Raw genomic sequence first — 18318 nt, 5'->3', positions numbered from 1 at the left:
AACGAGTAATTGGGAAAGGTTGATATCATAAAACATTGTGAAAAACGGCTCCCTCCGAAGTAACGGACCTCAGATTTAGAACTTTGAGGTCTCAAAATCATGCATCTAAAAGCACACAACTCCGTGTGGCAAGGGTGTTTTTTCTTTCAATATTATCTCGCAACTGCCAATCGAGTTCAAATTTTCACAGGTTTGTTTTTTAATGCATAATGTTGAGATAAAAGTGAGATGACTAATCTCTGACAATAACCAATAGTATCCAGTGGTTTTAAGCTATCGAAAAAGATCCTGAGCGGTCTCGTCCACACAGGGAAAATGACTTAGAATGATTTATAATGGAATGTACAAACTATCGAAAGCTGCTGCGTAAACTCCCAACCAAATACGTTTTTATTGTCAATAATTTTAAAAGTAATTACTGAACGCATACATACCCTTAAAGGCAATGGACACTATTGGCAATTACTCAAAAGAAAATTGTTATCATAAAACCTTACTTGTTAACGAGTAATGTGGAGAGCTTTATAGTATAAAACATTGTGAGAAACGGCTCCCTCTGAAGTGACGTAGTTTTCGAGAAGTATTTTTCCACGAATTTGATTTCGAGACCTAAAGTTTAGAATTTGAGGTCTCGAAATCAAGCATCTGAAAGCATACAACTTCTCATGATAAGGGTGTTTTTTATTCCATTCATATCTCGCAACTTCGACTACAAATTTAGCTAATGTTTAGATACACCAAGTGGGAAGACTGGTCTTCAAATAGTGTCCAGTGTCTTTAAAGTGCAAGCTTGACTGTTTTTCATACTTTTCTTTTTAGATAGATGATACTTCAGGTATGGTCCAGGCCTCAATTACAATCAACATAAAATCGGGTCTGTGCACTCTGCGGTGTTGACCCCGCCCTTGCCCCCAAGAAACCCACACCATAGACCCTACCAAACATCACTCCACACCCAGCACACAACCACCGAAATATAATAAATATCGCCCCTTCAAAATTGAACCCAATTCTCAAATTTTCTAGTGAGGCAGATTTTGTAACAATATTAATGGGATTGTGTCTTTGATTACACCAGCATGGGAGTTGTTTTTTGCTCACAGTTCGAGTATGTCACGAGAAAGATATTTGGCTGTAGGGTCATCGCAGATTATAATATCATCCTGCTTTTAAAGCAGTTCTCACAGTTTTCAAAATGGCCGCATTTACGTGCTATTATTACTTATATATTTTTTTTCCAAAGGAAATTATCTGTGAAATATCTTCCTCGTAACCTCTCGGACGTGCTATTCAGTTGGAAAGAGCTAAAAGAGGTTTTTTTCTTATAAGTAATGCTGTCGCATAATTATGCAGAGACGAAATTCAAAAAGCACTTGAAATGCAAGATGCAATATTTTATTAGATTATTAAAACGAAATGAAATAATAATTTAAAAGTCACTGAGCTTTATTTATTTCAATTCATTCCACGACACCCCCCCCCCCTCCATTCACATTCAATTTATATTTCCAGTCTCAAGGTTGACAACAAAACATAAAATAAAACAACAAAGAAACGTCTTGTTGAATACTCATAAAATTTATTGGCCACTACAATTAAATCATCAAATGTAAATTATTATGCACACAAAACCTTGATTAAAAAGAGCAAAAATGTTTAGACTTGTCGGCCAAATGAAAACACAAATTAGTTCGCGTTGCTTCCTTGAAAACATTATGAAGGTGGGATGTTCCATTTCGTGGAGGGGGGGGGGGCTGGTGGCTCGACACATTTCGATATTTTTGGGTTGTGCTATTGTGTCCGTGCACGTTATACATCTTGAAACAGAGACTCAATATGGTCCCCAGTTTAAAAGATCCCCGGTAGGAAAGTGTGTACAAAACAAATGGGAGCAAACAAAAGAGGGACATCAGTAGGACCCTTAGTGTGTGGGCTGTTGTTGTTGTTGTTTTTGTTGTTGTTGTGGTTGTGGTTTGGTTGTTTTATTTTTTTATTTATATATATATATGTTTTTTTTTTTTTTTTTTTGGCGGGGGAGGGGGGTAACCACCGAAGTAAAATGGGAAGGCCGATTCCGAAGGCCGGTTGGTGAGAAACACTAACAAATATTTATTTTGATATATTTGTGTGTCATATATCTTGGACTGGTTCCCTAGATCCAAAAAGCCTTAGAACACAATGATTCTCGTTACCACTGCATAGTTACCAGACTCGTTTCTGCCCATGATGTCACGTTTCAGCAGAAACTGAACGAGACAACGACCCTTTTCGAAACCACGACTTCGGCTCCAGACTCGGCTAAGGCTAGTTTGTCCCTACGGTTGTTTTTACATTTGCGTATGCTTCATGTACGCACTCTCGACTTCAAACGAGAGGACGGAGCCTGAAGCCGAATCCAAGGCCGAAGCCGTGGTTTCGAAAAGGTTTTTATATCAGCTAGGCCTAACCGATACTTGACAGTACTGACACCCAAGTAAATTAACTGGATTTTGTAAGCTTCTATAGTAAACTTGGTTTAACGCTTCTGTAAGCAGCACCTAGAGCTTGTTGAAGACGATCATCTTAAAGGGGGTAATAGCATAAACTTAAGTGGGCGGTTCAGGTGCGGGGAAAGTGACCCACAGTAACGGATTTTTAATTCAATAATATTCAACCACCTTTTAGAAATCGATTTCCGTAACACCGCCGCGCCTTGGGAAAATACATGTTCCTGGCTTGATGTTAAACTAGAACACGTTTTGTTGAATGGATTTCTGTATCACCTGAAGCCTATTGTTTAGTAAAAGCAATTTATGACGTCGACGAAACCTATGTCTACCCCCACCCCCCCCCCCCCCCCCTCTACACCAACCTAGGGAATTTAGACATTCGCCTTATTTTAATATTATAATGACAAAAGACAACCCTCTAACAACAGTTTGTTTCCTAGTCTATTTCTTTGGTAAAACTAGCTGGAGAGATAATGGTATGGGAACACATCATTACAAAACGACCCCTTTGAAGTAACGATTTTCACCTATACAATTTGAATGAGAAAGAGTTCCAGGCTTGAAGCATTTCTCAGGCATCTGAAAGATATTATTCTATACATTTTCATCAAGGTTTTTTTTTTTTACTTAATTATTTTCTTGTAACTTCGATATTGCCCAATAATTGAATAATAAAAAAATAAAAACACTTTTAAAATTTAGGCTCAATTATTAATCCTACATTTTCAAAGGTTTGTTTTTGATGCATATTTTTTGATACACCAAGTGAGGAAACTAGTCTTCAACACAACATTTATACCCGGTCTTTAAATTGTTTCCTACAGGGAATGTTTACTGCTTCAGCAACCTTAGTGTGAGAGGCTTTTGTCTTTTTTTCCCTTTTTTTTTTTTTTTTTTTTTTACTTTACTTCTATTAAGATAAAACATAGGTGGGAATTAACCAAATATCACATTGCCCGCCAAATACAATGAATATTTAATTATCTTAACTTCTTAAGGGTATATTTATTTGTATTATCAATGAATAATTAAGACTATATTCATGAATTATTCTTAAAAACTGACACCTATTGTAATATATGAATTAGTGGGAAAATAAGGCTGGATTTAGCGCTGCTCGAAGTTTCACACAGCGGGCGTTAATCGTTTTAAATAAAGGTACAACCGCTTACCGGTTTTCTGCGAAAGTTAGTTGTGCTTTTTTTTTTTTGCTTTTTTTTGGGGCGGGGGGGGGTGGACATAGGAGGTTATTCAAAAACCACATTGTCTGAAGCGTTTGCCAAAAAAAAAAAAGATTTTCAAAGACTCTGAATTTGATAATACTATGAATATGTTCATCTTCATCCAAAATGTTTTTCTTTACAATTCTAGCTATGCGAAACGAGTCAACCAAGCTTCCTTAAAACCTTCGCTTTCGAGGAAATTAGCTGTTGCAAACTGCTTACCAAACAATATGACCTAATAGTATACCAAGTCTAAACAATAACAATGTCCTCGCAATGCGACCCCAGCAGAAACCAACTGCAAATTCATAATGAGTTTGTTTTATGTTACCAGGTACTAGTTTACAAGAAGTGCTAACAACTTGTGTAATGCTAAGCTGTTTTACTTTTGTTTTTGCTGCAACTTGAAAGAAACTAAAGGTACCAGGTTTGACTAATAGATTGCCCTTTGATTTTGTGAATAATTATGAGTTGATATTTAACACTACTTTAGAAGGCACTTGAGTTGAACAATTTTGGCAAAAAGATCAACAGTTTAACATAGACGATTTTAATTACATTTAATGCACGCCTAAGTAATTTGCACCGCACAATAGTTTAACAATCTACACAAAGGTATAATTTTAAGTAAAATTCGGAGCCCAAAAGTTCAAAATGCAGAAGGGTTGCTCAGAATGTGGAAAACACATCGAGTGAAATGCGTGTTAGTGCATTCCATACTTCATAAACAAAACACAACACCACCGCAGTGTATTAAAAAATGCAGATTATGATTGGGGGGGGGTATAATAAATGAAAAAAATAAATAAAATACAAAATTCGCGTTTTGGAGAAGAAAAACGGGGAAAAACGAAAGCGGATGTTTTCTGCTCTCTGGGCGGTCCATAACATAGACTTACTTTTAGATCAAATTTCATAGTAGGCCTATCTTTAGAAAACTGGCAACTTGTAACAGCTCAATAAGTCATAGCTCATGGCCCTTTTTGAAACCACGGGTTGGGAGAAGGCTCAGATTTGACGCTTCGTCTGGCTGTTTGAAGCCAGTACCTAATGTGCATGAACGGGTCATGAGACCAGAGCCTGGCGTACATTGTACGTCATGGTGAGCAAATACCAAACAAAGTCGGTTAAGCAGGAATGGATCGCCAGCTGTTTAACCATAAACGTCTTAATCTGTAGTGACTGTTGTCCATGCCATGTTTTGCTTACCGAAAAAAAAACTACTAAGCAAATTATTTCTTCCTAACGGCTTTATGAAATTTTGCTTAAATGCAAAAGTCACATGCTTTTCTGCCAATCGTTTCCCATTATGAAAAGCAGAACATTTTGTAAGCATTTTTATTAACATGAAATATTAAAATTTACACATTAATTTTGTTTAACAAGTTCATGATTCGACTTGTTAAGTATAGACACAGTAGCACGTATTTAACACAGCAAACACTAAACGAAACGAAAGGTACACATCAGAATGTACATAAGTTGAGATAATAAAAGTTCATGTTTGGTTTATGTTAGTGTAGGAAATGCTTTTTGTATAGACGCTAAGAGCCAATACACATGAGTAATTATTTACAGACAACCAGTTCCAGGCAATCTCCAAGAATAGAATCAATTCATATTTGGAAGTTCTCATATCTTGCTTTGGAACCGTAGGCCCAAGCCGTTGTTTAACAAATGACTCCTGTGCTACTAAAGTGGTCATGTAGCATGCACTGCAGTTGGAGGCCTCCAAGCTACATGGACTAGTTGCCTCATGTGACAAGGCCCTAACAATCTGAAAGCAATTTTTTGTTTTGCCCCTTCAGTTTTCTATATGTTTTGAACTATCCTAGTCACCGTTATATCAGACATAATTTAGTTTAAGTGTCTGCAATAACGTTCAAACAACATACTACGCAAGTCTTGCGCGTATTCGAACATCAGATCCCGTACCGTGGAGTTTGTTTCCTGCACGAGTTAAAACTGTATGTGAACTCATGTCCGAATACACGCGAAACTTGCACGGTCTATTAAGACATAGGTTTGACAAATGAACTGTACCCTCCCTATGATGTAGAATTAAAGAAAGCAAAAGAGATACATTTCTTTTTTTTTACTGGCATAAATCTGCACCAGACTAATTTTCAAAAAATGATGTTGACGATCAACCACGTTGCGTGTTGAATGCAAAAATGTCTAACCGTAAGCATCGTTGATTTATTCATTGGCTTGCAGTCCACGTCGTGCCCACTCTACAAGCTGTTAGAGTAGAAAGAAACAATGGAAAGGGTGATTAGGAGATAGTTGATTGCGTTTAAGCTGAAAATTAAATTATATCTAAAAGAACACTTCAAAATTCACTGCTGAACCTTTTGCGCTGATTTGACATTTTCGATTTGATTATTATTTTAATCTCTCTAAGGTCCCTATGGAAGGAAAACAATCAAAAATTTGGTTTTGTTATGATCAGTAAGATCATTTCTGAGTTTTGTTGAGGGAGATTTTCACATTTGAAAGTTACAAAGCATCGATATGAATATAGTTTGTCTTAATTCTGCCTCTGCTTGCAATTTCGTCCCGTTTTAATGACAAACTGCTCATCTTAGTTTCTCAAAATGTTTAATGTCATTTTTTTAGTTAGGCTGATTTGCCACTGAAGTGCCGCCTTCCTCTTCGGCGATTGAATACCTTTATTTATTTATTTTAATAAAAAGCAAGATCACATGATCCAAAAATTGGGTCAAATACATCCCAAATTTACGAAAGATTTTCAAGGCGAAAAAACCCTCGCTCTTCGATCGCAATGAATGGTTCTCAATAATAATGTCGATTTTGTTTTCTTTCCAAATAATAGGGACGGACAAAATCTGTATTCACAGATATAAGATCCACACCTCAGTGTGAACATTTATAAACGCATGGTCCCAGTGTGTAAAAGTCAAATTCCTACTGGAAAATTTGATTATTTGTTTTTACATGGGCACACAATACTTCAAACCAAATCAAAATGTGGAGGCCAAATTGACTTGATTGACTGATTTTGCCGTAGCACCTTGTAAACCCTTATAAGGTGCTAAATAATTGGGTCTCAGAATTCATCACTGCAATAACCTATCTTTCTGAAAGTTTGTATATACTCAGCGCCTTGAGTACCTTGTTTGGTAGATACGTGCGCTATATAAGACTTTGATATTATTATTATTATTATTATATTAAATGAAACTGTAGGAGGGCTCAAGGCAAAACAATCGGCAATCTAAAGATCAGCTGTAATAATGTGGATTGCATGGTTGTGTGCCAAAGAATGCTCTTTTGTCACAATCAGCTGTTATAATGTGGATTGCGTGGTTGTGTGCCAAAGAATGCTCTTTTGTCACAATTAGCTGTTATAATGTGGATTGCGTGGTTGTGTGCCAAAGAAGACTCTTTTGTCACAATCTCACATTATTCACAACACAGGATACCTCTTAAGAATATTGAGTTTCTTCAAGATTGTAAACTACTCTGCCGCCTGAATAGAAAATTGCCAGGATACCAACCCAAAATAAAATAACTCCCCCGGGGAGGGGGGGGGGGGGTGAGTAGGCGGGAATACGTTGGAAGTTAATCATCTTTCGCCTCGTACCCAACATTTGTGGATTCATTTCCTCCCGGCGCTTTTATACGGGTGCAAGTGGAAATAGGGGGATTGCCCTGGGGAAAAGTCGTTAAAGCTAGACGAAGTGCGGAACTTGAACAGATCTCTGCAACTCGATGCGTTCTAGCTTTATTCAGGTTAATATACGAATGATACATAGTAGTAGACGAAATGACGGCACTGTTTACAAAACCATTTTGTTATTGACCTCGATTCATTATGTGTGAAAATACACACAATATCCAATAATGAAGGTAATGGATAGTCAATGGAGACGGAAATCCACGTTTTATTTATTTAAATCAGGAGAAAGAATCGGGAAAACCGTGAATGATGTTGTAATGGGTGCGATCGAAACTGAGTGAGGCTGTGTCGGAAAGGGCGTATTTGGCTACATGGCTATACTTATCGCGAGCATCTGCCTATTCTTTAACACTGGCAACAGACGCGCTGATGATCTAGCCGTAGCTGTAGTCGAAGTCGCCGTTTCGAACACGGCCTTAGTGGTTGGTTTACTTACCATGTCCAATGTTTCTGAGCATTCAGTTGGTAAGAGGTCGTATATTTGCGGCAGAGAACATTGCTGAATATCGTTCATGCGCTTGTATGGGTTCGCCTGTATTATACAAGGGGTGGAATAAAACAAATGTGATGAGAACAGTGTACTCATCTTGGGTTTTTCCAAATTAAATATTGTACGTAAAAAGAACCCAGTTCACTTATCAAAAAGAGAAGGAGTTCGCCATTACATGGTACTGCAAAAGGACTATGTCCCATAATTCAAACGTAGTCCTTGCAGGAAATACTTAAAGGCATTGGACACTATTGGTAAATACTCAAAATAATTATTAGCATAAAACCTTACTTGGTGACGAGTAATGGGGAGAGGTTGATAGTATAAAACATTGTGAGAAACAGCTCCCTCCGAAGTGACGCAGTTTTTGAGAAAGAAGTAATTTTCCACGAATTTGATTTTGAGACCTCAGAACTAGAATTTGAAGTCTCAAAATCAAGCATCTGAAATCAAGCATCTGAACACACACAACTTCGTGTGGCAAGGGTGTTTTTTTTTATGCATATGTTGAGACACACCAAGTTAGACAATTACCAATAGTGCCCATAGTTTGAGCGCCACTGATTGACGGATATGCACACTATATAATTGTTAAAAGCCACTTTTATTGCTATTAAACAAATAATATGACAAAACTCAGGCTAATTTATATGTTAATATAATTTGTTTTTTCCACTTTTTCAAAGTCGTTTTTTTTTCTTCTGAAATCGACCGGGTTACACGTAAGATTTGATACCATTATAAGAACAATTGTCTTGAACGGAATTCCCATTCTGACACACTAGACGATGGAGTGTTGGGGCGCGAGGTTCTTGTCTTTAGGCAAGAGTATAGACCATGTTATGTGATCTCTTTTAATGATGCGTCTGTTGGTTCTAGTTCAGCGGTCCACGATCGCCGATCGCCGATCGCTGATTGATTAAAACCACCTGCTGCATGGAGGTAATGTTCGAATCTAAATGCATGTTACTCTATTTAGCTTTGATTGATTGTGAGATTTGTGCTTACTGAATGATCGAAGTGTTACAAAACATTTTTTATTTTATTTTTTATTTTTTTTTTATTTTTTTTTTTGGGGGGGGGGCTAAGGTGGTTTGCGATACGTTGATTTAGTTTTCATTTGGCGACTACAGAAATCTAGACGTGTGATAAAGGAGTCCTAAACACTTGTTTCGGGGTAGTCTTGATGTCTTTAGGTATGGTCTTGATGTCTTTAGGTATGGTCTTGATGTCTTTAGGTATGGTCTTGATGTCTTTAGGTATTGTCTTGATGTCTTTAGGTATGGTCTTGATGTCTTTAGGTATGGTCTTGATGTCTTTAGGTATGGTCTTGATGTCTTTAGGTATTGTCTTGATGTCTTTAGGTATGGTCTTGATGTCTTTAGGTATGGTCTTGATGTCTTTAGGTATGGTCTTGATGTCTTTAGGTATGGTCTTGATGTCTTTAGGTATGGTCTTGATGTCTTTAGGTATGGTCTTGATGTCTTTAGGTATGGTCGTAGGCTAATGATACAATAGACCCACTCCAATACAAATGTCCAAACACATTTTGGGGTGAGACACTGCATCTGTTGAAATAAACACTATTTTGAGAAAGGAGTCCCTAACAATTAATAATGGTTTTAATAATAAACTTCTCACCCAAACACAATCAAATTTGAGTCACGATTTCTGCATAATCTTTTCTCAGATATCTGAGGAATAATGTTCGTTCACCTCGCTAAACATCTCATCAAATTCGTTCCGCGGAGTCACTTGCAGTTTTCAAGAAACATCTCAAAACTTTCCTGTTCAATGACTGATTGCTTTGACTGTTTACCCATTATCAGTGCCATTATTTATTTGCTTATTGTAAAGTTTCTTGTAAATCGCTGTGGTACCTCTTGTGAGAGCGCTATATAAATGTCTCTTATCATTTATTGTTATTATTAATTTGTTGCTGTTTTCTCAGCAAATAGCGGTTTATTCATGTGTCTGTTACTACTTTTAACTGTATCTTTCGTTATAAGTTTTCTAGTAAAGAAGTATTTCATTTCACTTCATTAATTTATTCTGGTCGTGAAGCCAAGGACCTCAGAAAAACGATATCCCAACAATACATTTAAATAACAAATCTGTGAAAATATGGCCCCAATTGGTCATCAAAATTGCAAGAGAAAAATGAAAGATAAAGATGAGATGCACAGAATTGTGTGCGCTTTCAGATGCATGATAAAAGCTTCCGGCCTGAATTGTTGTATTAACTATATTGAGTAAGACAATTACCTCTTTCTCACAAACTACGTTACTTCAGAGGGAGCCGTTTCTAACAATGTTTTCTATTATCAACAGTTCCCCATTGCTTGTTACCAGGTAAGTTTTTATAGTATCCTATATTTTGAGTAATTACCAATAGTGTCTGGTGTCTTAATAAGGCCTCTCTATAAGATGTCTGCTATGGTGCGATTGGCTGCAAACATGGTATGACGCTGTTGCGATTGTAAATAATTGAACAATCTTGCCCTATACATAAGTGAAAATCGCGCATGTTGGAATTGGGGCATAAGAAATTGGGTTTGACACGGTGTCTCTTGACACATTTCTTTCTTATTAAGCTTGCACCACATTAGCCTGTAAACCGCAAGAAGGTGTTATATGTATAAAGGGCTAATTTAAAGAAGATGGCTCTTATAATTCTTAACCGAGGTCTTCATAACACGTAAACAAAATAGTAATTGACGCTAAACTGGACGCTACTCGAGTATGAAAAGTAACTCAACTTAGGGCCCTAATCATACAAGGCGGGGGCAGCGTTATGCTACTCTCACACTAGGGAAATTATGCTAGCGAATGGGCTTACGAATGGAATAATTTGACAATCGCTCAAACTTCGCAACATTCGCCGTGTTTCGTAAGCGTTGGTGACAATTTCGGAACGTTCACTAGTCATTCTTCACCTCTTTTCTTCACCTCATTCTTCACCTCTTTTCGAAGATCACTCAATCAAAATGTGGCGAATATTCTTGCGATTATGAATAAATTCTTGCGAATAAAAATGTTAACATTCGCGGTGAATTCGCCAAACAATTGCGATTGGATGGTGAATATCACAGAAAAATGCAAAAGCTTGGATGTTATATGAATATTCATTTTCATCTTGGTCACCCCTCGGTCGTCCCTCGACCTCTCCTTAACAATATATAACGAATGCTTACCAGCGCTTGACCATTCCAGCCAATGCCTTACAAATAGGCAACGAACGTTGCGCACGTCGCGACTGAGCTTACCAACAATTTCAAACAAATGAAGCGATTGCTAGCGAATGTTACGATTGCTTGCGAATGCTTACGAAAGGGCTTACAAACGTTAATAATGCACTTCGGAATGCTACGAATGTCTTACCATCGTTGCCAATGTCTTGCCATTTTCTGACTAATTTCCGCGATTGCTATAAATACCGGGGCGAATCTCGCTCTGGCCACTTGTTCGTTTGACAAACAGCAACAGCACATTTGTAAGAAAGGGGACCCGCGAAGGTTACAAACGCCTTACGAGTGACTTTACAAACGTTGCCACAGCTTACGCATGCTTTACAGACGTTAACAATGGCTTACCAGTGCTAACGAATGTCGAGGCGAATGACCGTCTTCGCAACATTCGCTGAAATTAACAAACCGGTTTGTAAATTGACCGATCTTCGTAAGGAGATGGGGCGTGACGGGTTACCGCTCCGAATTTGATACGAACGCTTACGAAGACACGGCGAATGTTGCGAAGTATGAGCGATTGTCAATTATTTTCATTCGTAAGCAAATTCACTCTAATATTATTCGCAACAGTGTGAAACAGCATTTGGAAGAGCTTTTTAATTGCAGCGAATGTTGCGAAGACGGTCATTCGCCGTAGATTTTCGTAAGCATTGGTAGCCATTGGTAATGTTGGTAAAGCGTGCGTTAGCGTTGGCAACTTTCGTAAGCTATTGTAAGGCATTGGCAATCATTGGCTAGCATTGTTAAGCATTCGTAAATATTCGTAACATATTGGTTCGGACAGTCGAGGGGTGACCGAGGGCGAACGTGAAAATATTCACTATCAATTCGCAAATTTTGGGCGAATTCACCGCGAATTTCAAATATCCATAATCGCAAGAATATTCGCCCAAGTGTGAGAGTAGCATTAGGTCTCGAGATGCAAATGTTACAAAGATTTCCCCAAAAATAATAGTTACGATAGACGTACATGTATACACGACGACTACGTGTTTGCCAGCAGCGAAATACTTAAAAACCACAACACCTACCCCCCCCCTGTTTCCACCCCTGCCCCTCTATTTCACCCCGTGTTGGAAATTAATATCCGGAGTCTGCCGGATATTTTAATATCCTCAAATCAAAGAAATATTTTGTGATTAAGAAAAATATATGTCCGTATTGCCTTTAGACACAAATAACAGTTATTGTTAATATCTACCAGCCCCCCCCCCCCATCTCCAATCTTAAAAATAAAATAAACAAAACATCCTGTCTGTAACCAATGCTATGATAGACAATACCCGGGGGTGTTTTGTATGTTTCATTACACTTTGGTTATTACCTACAAAATGTGTAATTTTTGTAAAATTGTCTCTTGTAAACAACCATCATCTGTAGCCTACCGTTACGTCATAAAGAGACTGTAATACAATCATCTGTAGCCTACCGTTACGTCATAAAGAGACTGTAACAACCATCATCTGTAGCCTACCGTTACGTCATAAAGAGACTGTAATACAATCATCTGTAGCCTACCGTTACGTCATAAAGAGACTGTAACAACCATCATCTGTAGCCTACCGTTACGTCATAAAGAGACTAACAACCATCATCTGTAGCCTACCGTTACGTCATAAAGAGACTGTAATACAATCATCTGTAGCCTACCGTTACGTCATAAAGAGACTGTAACAACCATCATCTGTAGCCTACCGTTACGTCATAAAGAGACTAACAACCATCATCTGTAGCCTACCGTTACGTCATAAAGAGACTAACAACCATCATCTGTAGCCTACCGTTACGTCATAAAGAGACTGTAACAACCATCATCTGTAGCCTACCGTTACGTCATAAAGAGACTGTAATACAATCATCTGTAGCCTACCGTTACGTCATAAAGAGACTGTAACAACCATCATCTGTAGCCTACCGTTACGTCATAAAGAGACTGTAATAACCATCATCTGTAGCCTACCGTTACGTCATAAAGAGACTGTAACAACCATCATCTGTAGCCTACCGTTACGTCATAAAGAGACTAACAACCATCATCTGTAGCCTACCGTTACGTCATAAAGAGACTAACAACCATCATCTGTAGCCTACCGTTACGTCATAAAGAGACTGTAATAACCATCATCTGTAGCCTACCGTTATGTCATAAAGAGACTGTAATGACCATCATCTGTAGCCTACCGTCCCATAAAGAGACTGTAATACTTTTATTCGTCGATGACATAGCTATGGACAATTGGTGTACCATTGGGTGGGGGTTGGGCAAACTGACAGCCCTGCTTGTTTGTTGGTTTGTTGGTTTGTTTGTTGCTGTTGTATTGTTGTGTTTTGCGTGTTTTTTTTACCTGCTATTGTTTCAACTTGTAACCCTCCTACACTAATAATAATAAATAAGAACCTAAACAGAATTAAATGAAGCGCATCAAGAGGAAAATAAAAGCAAAATGAGGCTTTCGAAACAAAGAAATTGTATTTAAACAACCTACCGACAACCGCTTGATATAACGTACAGACATGACGAACAACTTAATGGGTATAAAACAGAAAGGTGCACCCCCAAAACACTATAGTAAACACCATACCAGAAAAGAAAGAAATAAGTAATTTCTCACTAAATAATTAAATTTAATTCGAGACCTCAGCTGAGGTCTCGAATTCTAGCATCCTTGGTGCAACAAGGGTGTTTTGTTTCCATTATTCTCTCGCAACTTCGTCGACCAATTGGGTTCAAACTTTCACAGGTTTGATATTCTATGCATATTTTATGTTTAGATTCACCAAGTGAGAAGACTGGTCTTTGACAATTACTAAACGTGTCTAATGCACAATCGGCATTGAACATACAGAGTACAGCACAAACTGAGATTTCTGCGAAAAGCTGCTGCAAAGTTGACTTCCGTTCGAGTTGATTGTGAAATGAATCACTTTTGACCGAGAAGACAAACTGCACTTATAAGCGAACTGAAATAAAGTAACGCGGCAGTTAAGCTGACCTCTTAATGCCGAAAAAATGATATAGAAAACCCATTACTGAAATAGGTCAACAATTTTAGTCGACATAATTATTCAATATTTTGAAATGGCTCAGTAAATCTCAACATTTTAGTGATTACAATATTTCTTTAAGATGATTCATGTATATCAACTCTGGAAGCAATGGAGAAGTATTCACTATTATTATAAAGTAGGGGTGTCATCTTTTAAACAATCTGGTATTAGGTTTGTGGTGATCGACGCCATTGTATAATCCCATTAGAGTGTTTTACTTTTTATTTAAATTTTTACCGGTTTAAGGGATTGTGTTATTTTGTCACCTCAAACCATATCAATTTATTATAATTATTTATTAATTAAATTTTGAATAGGGGTCATTTTTCTTCTTCATTTAACTCATTGGAGCATGTTCGTGGTTATTTTGAATTAATACTAAGTCCCTTTTCGCAAGAGAGCAATATAGCAAGTTTAGCAAGGGTCCCTTGGTATATTTAGCAAGGGTCCCTTGCTATATTTAAGCATGGTAATACTTTTTTTTTAGAGAGAGATTCTTCGGATGAAGGGACAATAATTTGTTTCCTAACCAAGCCGCTTGTGAAATCTTCTCAGTCATCTCAGTCTTCTCAGTCATAAGATGTTTTCACACGGCGGCAGTTTAGCGCGGTTTATTGAAGCAGGGTTTATACAATTTTATAAATTGCACTGCGTTTGAAATGACAACAATATACTACACCTAGTTATGGTAACTACCCCCCCCCCCATCCCAACAATTATGTTCCTATTATGTTCCCCAGTATTGCATGTGGACGGTCGAACTATAGCCCCCCCCCCCCCCCACACCCCCTCCTACAGTCATACTTGGCACGTGACACTCCGCACACAAACACCAAGCAGTGATATGTACTGCGCAATTCTCGCGCGTTTTAAAAAGGAGAAAATAATCCTTAGGAATATTATATTCTTCTATGAAGTCAAATCTGCTTTTTTATAGATATTATGCTTGTGTTTACAAAACTAAAACAATACTGAACATTTCCTGTCTGTCAATGATGACACCCCTTGTGCAAAACACAAGAACTCTGCTATAACTTAAGACAAAATACCACACTCTAAAAACTCCCGGGTCAGAATTGACCCGGATTTGGGTCCCAGAGGGCCAGACCCATTTCTGGGTCAGTTTGACTCTGAATCCTTTTCAATGTGTCCCGGAATCCGAGTCAAAATCACCGCTTTAAACTAAATTTCTGGTCACAATGACACGGATTGTGGGTCACATTGATGCGGATTCCGGGTCAAACAGACCCAGAAATGGGTCTAGCCCCCTGAACCGGGTCAATTCTGACCCTGGAGTTTTTAGAGTGCATAGTTTCCACAGTCTACATTCTAAATAATACAAATTTAATATTCGTTTTGATGAATCGGAAATACAGTATTTTCATGTATGCATAAATTATCCATGGATTCAAAACACAGGAAGTAAAGTTAGAAAAGCGTGCTTGACAATGTGTTGTGCAAAAAAGAATAGTTAAATGGATCGGGCGAGTTGGTCTATGAAAAGCGTTTGATGGAAAAAAGCTTTGAAAGTAGAATATAATGGTCCATACACAAATGCCTCGAAATTGTGGAATCGTCGACCGTGTTAGTTCGCAAAATAAAGGGAAAACCGCGCATATTTGTGTGGATCATTATAATTCTACTTTTAAAACATATTTCTATGCCTCGCCCGACTCAAGGCAACGTGTCCCTTTAATGGCCTGACGTTTCGACCCTAGCAGAGTTGTTCTGAAAGGCTAGAAAAAAACCGGATAAATTTAATTAAATTGCCATTATGATAAAAACATCATTGATAATACTTGATGGTTGTTGAAACCAGATTCATCAAAGACGAGGGTTGCAAGATGGTGCAGGAGATGCTTCGGGAATACAGGGATTATCAAAGCATGACTTAGTTGAGAAATATGGAAATGCAGATAGAAACTTGTAAACTATCACATTAACTCACCTGAAAGATATTGTAGCCTCCTGTATAAGAATCGTCGCTTAGTGAACTTCGCTTCCCACTATTGCCTGTGGATGAAAACAGTACAGCATCATTATTTCAAACTTTAAATTCAATCTTCTGATGCTTATGTTCCTTTATGGCTATTATATTGAAATGAAGTAACGTTTGAAACGGTTCAAAATTCCTCAACCGTGATATATTACGTGAAGGGTCGGTACTAAGACTTTTTACTAACTCGAACTTTCAGATAAAAGTTGTTGTGTTTGATAATAATTGATAATCCTCGTTTTTTCGGTTACTTTACACATCGAGGACATTTTCTTGAAGCAAGAACCTTAACCCACACCTGTGACGTCATGGTATTGTTAAATCGCTCCATTGTTAAATCGCTCCACTATTAAACATTACTCATACAAGTGACTTAAAAATTAAACAATATCGCGCCAATCGTGCAAAATAATGGAGCGATTTTAACAGTAGCATGACGTCACAGGTGTGGGTTAAGTCGCATAATGTCCTCGGTGAACGCGGCATTCGTGGGTACCCGGTACGAATGGCGCGCACCTCGGACAATAACCTATAAATAATGTTTTTTGTCGTCGTCGCCGTCGCCGTCGCCGTCGTCGTTGTTATAGTTGATAATCTCGCTAATTTGTAGCTTTTGTTATTTGGGTGCAACAAATAGTATGAAAAACCTTTGAAATACGAATGGAACAGCAACTTACCACGACACAGGAGGTGGTGTTGGTTCTTTTTACAGAATGTTCGAAGGTCTTGTTGTCCTTAGAAAGGAAATGATGAGGTAAAACGAAGTAAAAAAGGGATTACGTCACACACATTACCCTAAAGAGTTTTTATTTCATTTTATCACAGCATGCAAAACAAAAAATCACCTTGGCAACGGTGGGCAGTTAAATATACTGGACACTGTTGGTAATTTTCAAAGACCAGTCTTCTTACTTGGTGTATCTCAAGATATGCAAAAACATAACAAACTTGTGAAAATTTGAGCTCAAATGGTCGTCGAAGTTGTGATATAATAACGAAAGAAAAAACACCCTTGTCACTAGAACTTGTGTGCTTTAGATGGTTGATTTCGAGACCTCGAATTCTAAATCTGAAATCTCGAAATCAAATTCGTTGAAAATTACTTCTTTCTAAAAAACGATGTCACTTCAGAGGGAGCTGTTTCTCACAATGTTTTATACTATCAACCTCTTTCCATTACTCGTCACCCAGTATGGTTTTATGCTAATATTTTGTTTGGGTAATTACCAATAGTGTCCACTGCCTTTAAAAATAAATTCAGATGACGTGACGCTACGCAAGTTTGAAAACTTTTGAAAATAGACTTTTTGAAGTTTTTGTAAACACCTCAATGCCTCAAGGTGCACTTGTTGAACTTGTTTAACTCCCGAAGTAATGATGCGATCATGTTGAAACTTAGGTGGTTGTTAGATAATGGCAAGTTCTTGTGAATTGGAAATGACCTCATGATGACGTCATCACATAGTTTTTTTATATAAAAAATCATTTTTGCACCTTTAAGTTTGCTAACTGAACATGGTAATAATCTAAAATTATTTAACAACAAAAAAGGCTGATTCAGTTGAGAAATTTGAAAATGTTATTAACGAAACAGCTAAATACATGATAAAACATGTGATGTTCCTTTCAATTGAAGATAATAAATTATATTTTAGTACTGCAGTTGTCATCTTTCCTTCAATATGAAGAAAAAAATGTTTATATAAATAATGTTAGTTAAATACTTACGCAAAGTACCTGAGGATTGTGCTCCTATCCAAATACATACAAAGACTGTCAGCGTGTACGATGTAAAAAGAAAACGGCCGATTCTACGCTCCATGGTTGTTTATTTCCTTCCAAACTGGACACCGTATAATATCCACTTGAGCCGGGCTCGAGTCGTTGGTGAAAGCGACCTCACAGTCTGGTATGTTCAGGAGATCTCGTTGGTTTCCCTTCTTTTCTCAAACTCAATTCGGCATTATGCGGTGATGTTTGTCTGTCTGCTTGTATCTAGAAAATGACTAACGGTGACAATCAGCTAGCTAAAATAGACTCTGAAGCAGCCAAGCGGCAAAAGCAGTGAGAGCTGTCAGCAAATATTATGTCTCGCCTCGCGATTGGTTCAAACATCCTCCA

General features: G+C 37.7%; 1 long non-coding RNA gene across 1 annotated transcript; it reads right to left on the bottom strand.

Moving 5' to 3' along the window:
* Window positions 1-3368: 3368 nt before the first annotated feature.
* On the bottom strand, window positions 3369-16251 carry LOC117288169. Its single transcript, XR_004518860.1, has 3 exons — window positions 16150-16251; window positions 7852-7947; window positions 3369-5953 (listed from the first exon to the last, which is right to left on the bottom strand). It is a non-coding gene; the product is annotated as an uncharacterized LOC117288169 (long non-coding RNA).
* Between the last annotated feature and the right edge of the window lie 2067 nt (window positions 16252-18318).

Source organism: Asterias rubens, chromosome 3 (genome assembly GCF_902459465.1).
Source record: "Asterias rubens chromosome 3, eAstRub1.3, whole genome shotgun sequence".
In the NCBI taxonomy this organism is placed as follows: domain Eukaryota; kingdom Metazoa; phylum Echinodermata; class Asteroidea; order Forcipulatida; family Asteriidae; genus Asterias; species Asterias rubens.
This window is presented reverse-complemented; position numbering and strand designations above follow the sequence as displayed.